Source organism: Corvus moneduloides, chromosome 19, assembly GCF_009650955.1.
Source record: "Corvus moneduloides isolate bCorMon1 chromosome 19, bCorMon1.pri, whole genome shotgun sequence".
NCBI lineage: Eukaryota > Metazoa > Chordata > Aves > Passeriformes > Corvidae > Corvus > Corvus moneduloides.
The window spans coordinates 6,371,720-6,380,853 of NC_045494.1; positions in this window are offsets into that span (position 1 = coordinate 6,371,720).

The window sequence follows — 9,134 nt, forward strand, 5'->3', positions numbered from 1 at the left end:
GTGTGAGAGTTTAACTTCAGTCCCCCTGAAGGATGTGTGGATACCCTCCTTGCCCAGCTGGCTTCACCCCTGCTCCTGGATCAGCCCCATGCCACACACCTGATCCTGGTGTGCCTGACAGTCTGGGTCTGGAGGTACAAGCCCAAAGCTCCATCAGCTTCTCAGGCCATTTTTTGGCTATTTCACTTCTCCAGGTACTCAGAAGGTTGTTACCCAGCAGATTTTTATTTTTTATTTGGATGCTGAAGGGCTGATGGCCAATGGGTTTACCAGAGACCTGACATTTAAGCCCATGCCCTGTAGGGAAAGGGTCACTGAAGCATGGGTCTGTTATCCCAAAATAAGCAGGGTTTCTTCATCCAGCACATTTCTCAAAAGGTTTTCCATGAGGCACCACTGAGACTTCAAAACGGGGTTTTCCTGCAGTGGGAAATGTGAAAATGCGCTTGAGAATTTGCTCTGCTGCTCATAGAGACAACCAGTCCCAGCAGGGAGGGATCACCATCCCAGAGTGTTTTGGGAAGGGGCAGCACAGGGCTCCCTCTCACGTGCCTTCTACAAAACCTTGTGCTGCTGGCAGTTTTAAGGCTGACGCTGGGAATGCTGGCATCAAGCAAATCCTAAAAATTTACATTTCCCCAAGCACCTGTGCAAAAAAACCCTACAGAAAACAGATTATGCCCCTTCAGCAACAGGGCAGCAGGGCACTGTGAGCTTCAGCAATATCAGTGGTGACTCTGATGTTTTATTTTTTTTAAGCCTTTTAAATATTTATACCAAAACACTCAGGAAGGAATTCTTTCACTGCTGATAAAATTTCAAAATGAAACTTGAGGAAAGCACCTGGTTTTAGACACTTTACGGCAAGGAAAAAGCCCAGATCAGCTGTGCAAACACCTGAGGTTTATTTGGGCCACTAGAGTTAATAGGAAATGCAACTCTCCTAAAGAAATGACATTTTATTTTTGAGCCGTTGAGGAATGCTGCATGAGCCATGAATGACAAGAAGGCTGTGTGTGTTCAGGAGGGTATTTGGTTGCAGGGCTGGGTTTTGGGATGCCCTGGGTGCATATTCAGGGTGAGTTTGGTTGGAAGCTCCATGGCCAAGTTAGTAGCTTTAGGTTGGGCCCAAGGCAGGAACAGCCACGTTTCCTCCTGTTTCAGGTCACTGAGTTTATGTACCCAAGCTCCAAAGCACCCAAGTTGACTTGAAATGCTGCCAATATGGCCTAAGATTTGCAAGTCTAAGTTTAACCAGGAAATCTCCTCTTGATGAAAGTCTGGGGAGGGAGAGAGGACAGGATCTCTGTGTTATATGAGCGCCAACAATTCTATGTGCAGTGAGTTTAGCGTTCCAAAGGCACATTTAAAAAAAGGTAAAGGTTTACAAAGCACAGCTCCATTTCATTTCTACCTAAATTTCTACCTACCATTCCATTTCTATCCAAACTTTGCTGGTTTGTATTAAGACATCTGAGAATGTGCAAACCCCTTTATCAAACTTTTTCCATGAAACCCCTCCTTTTTCCGTGAAAAATCTCCTGGCAAACCACCCCAAAGGCACTGACACCAAATCCAGTTGAGCTGTGGTCATCTGGGAACAACTCTGCCATGTTGTCATTTGGGGGGTGGAGGGGGCTGGTTCCCTATGAGGGGGGACATCACCATTCCCCCGAGCTGGGATGGGGGCCCAAAACCCCCAGGGACACCTGTCTGGGACAGAGGTGTGGCTGTGGTAAGTTTGGATTTGCACAGAACTGGTTTGGCAGGGCTGAGACACAAAGGTCAGGGAGAAAGGGAATGTGGGGTTATTTATACGTGGGGTGCTCGTGGCTGGGAGCAGCAAGGTTTGATTGGGGACCTCTGGGATGGAACCCTCGGCACCCAGGGACACACTCACAGCCTGGCCCACAGTGTGTGTGTTGCCAGCAGGTTTCCTCCCACCCTGCTCCCCAAAATAACTCCCTTAGGGGCTGAGCTGAAGGGCAGTTGTGTGAGGCTGAACCTGCCTGGCCTGGTAGCAGCATTGGTGGCATGAGCTGGGGGGAAAATCCAACACAATTCAGGTCCATGTAGCTGAAGCATCTCTCATCTATGTGCAAATGCTGAACTGGCACAAGGCGAAGTTTCTTTTTTTAAAGGCCAGTGCTGGTTTGTGCAGTTTAATGATTTCCTCAGGTATCTTTTTAGTTATTTATTTCCACTCTCTAAAGGCTACTGGCTCTTTAACATTTTTTTAATGGTATTTTCTGAGCGTGTTCTCAAAATTAAATGTTGCTAAAAGCTGCCTTGCTTAAGAGGATGGGGGTTTGCAGAGCACTCAGGCCTGATTCAGCAAAAGCGCTTGATTATTTTCAGTTTAATTTTACAAAGTAGTTAAGCACATGCCTACAGCAAGGTATGTCCTTAAGTCCACCTCTGCTCAGTGAAGCGTTTAAACACGTGCTTTGATTTAACCAGAGAAAACGGAGTTTGAGCATATGCTTAAATATTCCTCAAACATGGAACCTGAGCAGCTCTGGCAGATTATTACCCTCCTGCCTTTCCAGAACTGGTGGATCTGTCACCAGTCACACTGTTAAAAACATTTTAAGAGAAAAAACACCTTATAATATGCTATTTCTGGTAAAAGCAAGAGCAGCTCCTCCCCAGTTTGGGGCTGGAGGGACTTTTGCCAGGGCAGGGAAGGGAGTGATGCTCTGGAGTGAGTGAAGCTTTGTGGCTGTGCTGTCGTCTTGCTCTATATTTGGATGTTGTTGTCCAGGCACAGTGCCGGTCACTGCCCGAAGCCTGTGGGTGTTGCTGAAATACAGATAATGAATGCCTCGTGTGATTTGACAGAAGCCACTTTGCTGAGTACATCCAAGGCCTGTTGCCTTTCCTGGATGTGCTGACTGTGATGGGGGTTCTCCAACACCCTTTCTGCTCTAAGGCTTCAAGTGTGTTGGTGTACTTAAGACTGGACCTCGCTGAAGGGAAAACTCAGCCAGGAGATGTTCAGGGTAGGGCTTGGCACTTTGTCAAAATAGTCAGCAGAGATGGTCTGATGCTGGGTTCAGCAAAATCAGGCAGGTTGGGATCAGCAGGGCTTCCCCCAGGATCACCTGTTTGGTTCCTGTGCTGAGTTTCTCTGAAACCTGGGAGATTGACAGCCCTTGGATCTCAAATCAAATTATCCTGGAAAGCAGAAAGGTGCCAAGCCTTGGCTGAGCCAGAACACAGTATTTTCTGGGACTCAGCAACTGCCTTAAATCACAGCTTCCCTCATCCAAATTTGGAAAAAGTGCCACTCAGATTTTTGATCCAGAGCTGCAGTGCCGTGCCGTCATCCCGTAGCTGCCACAGACGCGGGACCAGTGGCCAGAAGGGGTGACCTCATCCTGTGTGTTGCTGCCTGCTCCATGTGAGCAGGCACCCATCAGCTGTGGGTAAACAAAGACCTTCCTTCTGTATTTAAAATATAAAAATCTCTTTAAGAACAGTGAGCCCAACACCAATGGTCCTAAGTATTCTCTCTGCTGCTCTCTCTGGTGCCAAAGCGTCACAGTGATGAGGATCCAGGTGAGCACTGGGTGTGATGTCCCCCATCCTGCACTCGGAAACCAAAGGGATGATGAAACACAATGGTTACAGCAGCACTTTGGGTTCATTTGATGGTGATTTGAGCAAAATTTTCATTTTCCAGCTTAAGGAACATCCTTGTTCCCACTAATAAAACCAGCTGCTGATCACAAAGTTCCAGCACCAGGGGAAGGAGAGCAAATGGATAAAAAAAATTGGTGTCAATTTTCAAATGGTGATGATCCAAGTACCACAGGAAAGATCAGATCTATTCCCAGCTGTCCAGCTGAAGCTCATCCTTTGCATGGGACAAAGCAAAAGTCTGGATCCAGAGAGCTCTTGAGGTTTTTTGGATTCAGGAATCCTCCCTGGTTGAAGATGTAGCTCCCTCCTCGCCTGTCTGGTCCCCTTCTGTTTGCCTTGCAAAGCTCTACCAGTATAGACTCCCTGCTTGTTTTCACCACGGCACAGGGGACATGTAACAAATCCCTTTACTTTTTCAGAATATATTCCTTCTCTGCAAAGCTCTTGACTATTCCTATCTTCTTAAAAAGTTGTAAAAAAAAAAAAAAAAAAAGTTGTTTGTGGTGCTAACAGTATGGAATGAGCTAAAGCTTTATGCCATTTTTAGCCCTCTTGGAACAGAGAGAATTGGAGGAACTGAAAATATATGCTTAATCGCCCCCAGGAAAGACTGCCATAATATTTTGGGTTGCATAAGCAAACTAAATTGGAAATCTGGAATCTATTCAAGACCTTTTGATCAGGGAGCTTTGCAAGTGCAGAAAAGTAAAAACACAGACAGATGGGGATTAGAGTTGAGCATCAGGAGAATAATTTCCTCTTTTAATTTCAGTTCCGCCAACATATAAAAAGCATTAACAATCCAGTTACGTAACGTGCGTCAGAGCCTGGCTGGACGGGGTAGGAATTCTCGCTGCAATTAAGCCATTACCCAGCCCACGTTTGCTGCACGGAGGTGGGAGTCTCTCTGCACCAGGGAGAGACTCCCCCTTCCTTCAAAGATCTGGGCAAATGTCCTGGCCAAAATTAGAAGCAGTTATCGAGGCTAATAGGAGCTGCAGGGGGTTCAGGGAAAATTGAAGCCTGCTCTGAGATACTGCTGGGCTCACAAAATCCAATTGACAAGCACTTGCAAACCCCAATCCACCCTATTTCTTTCTATCTTTGTCACTAAATCAGCTTCAGTGGGAGAAGGGAGATCAGACTGAGGAGCAAGAGGAGATATTTTTGCTGATTGTTTGATGCTGGGAACAATAGTACATAATATATTTTGTGTTGTTCTAATAGTGGGATCTTTGAGAGAAGGCACTACAACATCCAAAGGCTGGCAAGAGTCCCGCAAATTTGAGGCTGCAAAGGCTGGCAGATGGGATTGGGTTTCTGTTCTTGCCTGTTTCGCTCTGCTCTGGGCATATTTTTGTGCACAGTGTTTGATGCAGAGCGATGCAAAAAAGCACTAAAAGGATGGTCTAAATAGGACCACTTACATTTCAGGATCAACTCACTGGACACGGCTTCTGGACAGGTTTTGAAGAGTGTCTGATACCCCAGAACATCCATATAAAGAACTACTTGCCTACTGGGATCAGCTCCCTGGACTGCTGATGTCTGCAGCCTTTAGATAAAAGCTACTCCTTCCAGGTAGCTGATTTTGGGGTTTTTTTGGAGATGTTTTTGAGAATTTCTCCATGCAGATTTAACTGCAGTTACTTTTGTTCACCTTTCACTCTTGTTACATGAACATAGATGGGAGTAGGAGTGAGATTGCATGGACTGGGTCTGCTTTTCTTCATTTCAATTAATATGGCATATAGGAAGAGATCTGTATTTTTGACATTGCTTTATGATACTCTGCATGAGCTCAGAGGAGACTCCAGGCAGTCTCTGCAGTAGGAGTAGAACTGTCCTGGGAGCTTTCCTCCCACCCTGAGAAATCCCAAACTGGCCAAGACAAATCCCTGGAGCTCTCCTTCCAAGGTCCTCACCCCAGCCCCTTGGGGAGAGGTATGGTGTGGAAATCCTGGCCTCCTGGAAAATCTGAAACAGGGTCTGAGAGCAGCCCATAACCTCTGGGTTAGAGATGCTTGAAGAGAGCTGCTGTGAGAGCAGCTGTGAGGAGGACTTAGGGTGCTGGTGGATTAGAGGCTGGGCATGACCCTAAATGTGCACTGGCAGCCCCAAAAGCCAACCACGTCTTGGGTGCCTCAAAAGAAGCTTCACCAGCAGGTCGAGGAAGGTGATTCTGTTGAATCACCCACCCAAAACACTTTGTCCCTGGGGTCCCCACTATAAGGGGGATGTGGACCTGCTGGAGCAGATCCAGAGGAGGCCACAGAGATGACCAGGGCTAGAGCCCCTCTGTTCTGGAGCCAGGCTGGGAGAGCTGGGGTGTTCAGACTGGAAAAGAGAAGGCTCTGGAGAGACCTTAGAGCCTCTTCCATGCCAGAGAGCTGGAGAGGGACAATAGGCAAGGGCCTGGAGTGGCAGGACAAGGGGGAATGACTTCAAACTGACACAGGACAGGTTTAATTAAGATATCAGCAAGACATTTGTCCCTGTGAGGGTGCTGAGGCCCTGGCACACCTTGCCCAGAGAAGCTGTGGCTGCCCCATCCCTGGAAGTGTTCCAGCCCAGGTTGGATGTGGCTCTGAGCAACCTGGTCTAGTGAAAGGTGTCCCTACCCATGGCAGAGGGGTGGAACTGGAAGGTCTTCAAGGTCCCTTCCAGTCCAAACCCTTCTGTGATTCTAGGAAGGCTTGGGTGCTGCTCTGGGGTGTGCGGATACACCATCACTTTTTACACTGAATTGCTGAGCAAGTGTGAGTCCAACCATTAGTTGAGCCTGGGGACTGTGGTTATTTCTAGACCACAAGAAGACCACAACAAGAAGAGTTAGTCATGTGTGAGCAGTACTCTGCAGGCTGATGTGCCACAATAAATAAATAAAAATAAGAGAGAAGCATTAAAAAATTAGTTGTACACATGAGTGGCACATCATTTCCATTCAAATGGGTTATACCGTAGGTGCAGATGAGATCATAGGCTGCTATTTAAGGAGGAAACCTCTACTTACATAAATGTCTGATTATGCAACTGTCATGGAAACCAGAGATGACAAAGATGTATTAGATTAGCTTGTCCATTCCCTCGGAGTGCAGGATTGTTCCTTGTGGTTTATTTTTCACTCAAGATTTTGAGAACTGATTGGTGGCTGCTGGGTGCTGAGCTTGAGAAGAAATTATTTATAGTATGAGCTGAGCTGTCACTTTTCTAAAGGTGATTTTCTTTGGAAACTCAGGAATAGAAGTGCTTAAAGTCACTGATTGCATCCAGTGACCCTCACACCAGTGTCTAGTTCATCCCTGTACTTGGGTGCTTGGAGTACCGTGGCTTTCATTCCCTAAAATACAGGCCAGAGTCTTAGAGACTTTACCATTCTGCCTGATCTTTCTTTAGTTTTCATCCCCTGACTCTGTTGTCTTTCCAAATAATACTCCATTTTCTCTGGTTTTCACTCTGCCAGTGTGTCCCTCGTGGTTGTTGCTTAGCCAAGCTATACAAATTTAGCTGCTCTTAATCTTTTCTCATAGGTCAGTCTTTTGAGCCACGCTCATTTTTGCTGCTGCACAGGGAAATCAGCACAGATTAGTATTTTAATCTTCTTTCCCTGTTTAAAGAAACCCCAGGACACACATTGAATGGTTTTCCTGCGACTTGAAATTAAAATGTTTAAAAGTTAGTGTATTTATATCTCTTTTTCTCAACTTTCACCTCTAGTTCCTCTCAGTCATTGATGTGGCTGATCTTCTGCCTTAGAAATGGTGCTTTTTTCGAACAAATTGAACTTCAGTTTGGTTCCTTATCATGAACAGAGTGACGTTGTTATGTCATGAGCTATATGGTTTAGTCTCACCCATGTTCATTCTGCAGAATTGACCTGAACTGGTTTTAAATCAAACCCTCTGGGTTGTCCAGTCCCACCAGACATGAGATTCAGGAAGATGCATAGCAAGACAAAGACAAAAACATTAATGCTAAATACCAGTGATACTTAGCCTCTTTTTTGTCAGCTGGTCCCTCCTTGTGTTTTCTGCTCGTTCACAATGTATTTGGTTGCTGTTACTTTCCTTGAAGGTGGTCTCCTTGTTCTCTCTTAATCCCAATGGTCGCCGAACTCAACTTCTGCTCCCTCATGTCCAATTCAGATAATGATAAACAATTATAATAGGTATTTCTTGTTCTTAAAACCTATTGAGGGCCATGCTGAAAGAGTTTTAAGCAGTAAATGCTTTTTATGTGTAGCTGGACTTTAGCCAGGATTGCAGGGTAAATTAAGTTCAGGCTCTGTTAGACCCCAGGAAAGAAACAGGCTGGAGAGTTGGCCTTGTCCTCTGACAGGGGGTCCCAGAGCCAACCCATGCCTGACCATTAAGGATGGATGTCAACGATGAAGCTGCTGCTGCATAACACAGGGAGAAGCCAATACCTGGTGAACATGAATCCAAAATACAAAAGGGCTTCTCTCTGAACTGTTGCATCAGGCTTGCGAGCTAATTCTGGTCTTGCTGAAGTAATTTGAAAAGCTCTCTTAGTGTGGGCACAGTTGTCACTGCCAGCCCTGCCAAGCACCTCAGCAGTGACCTACAACACCTTCCCTATCTTGCTCCAGGGCTATTTTAGCCAGGGCTGTCAGTGGAGCTGAATTGTTCCATTATGTGGTGGCTTTGCAATGTGGAAAAGTGTTCAGGAGGGACCACTCTCTAAATGAGAGTGACTCAGTCTTCAGGGCCAATTCAGTCATTATTTATTTATTATTTTGTTTTATTTTTTCCTGAGGCAGCTGATACAGGGAGCAATTACAGTGGTAATTTTTCTGTGCTGTGGATCTCAATTGACTGTGCCATGGAGGGACCTGTGCTTATTTCACATCAAACCCCACTGCACAGCAGTGCTTTCCAGGCACTACTGAACCGAGACAGATTTGACCCTAGAGATGAAAATTTGAATTGTAATGTCTCACCCTGGATATCCTTCCATCAGAGACAAGACAATGAAGCACAGTGCTTGTGGGATGATTTAGAAGACAAAAGCACTCCAACTACTAATTTTAAATCACAGCAATTGGACTACATGCAGCCAAACTGACTGGTTTCGGAGCAGGTCAGATGAGTTCCAACCTCCTCTCCAAGTATTTAAGGGAAGCCCTTAACAACAAGAACCTGCTTTGTTGCACTTCTTAAAAGAACAAGTTACTCCAAGGAGAACTTGCTGGGTCCCCTCCCTATTTCTCTGCAGCAGATGCCCAAGTTGCTGCTGTCCCCAGTTCCACAAATAGACATATTTCCGCAGGAATGATCCCTGAATTTCATCTAAGAGCCTCTGAGAGCCTTCTAAATAATTTCAGCATGAGCTATCCTTAGGAAGTTAAAATCAAAGGCACAAGGACCAGCATATTTAATAAGATGGAAATGGCAAAATGAGAACCACATTGAAGGATTTGGGAGTTTTCTCCCTGTATGGATTCCGAAAGGGGTTATGGGTTTGCAGTG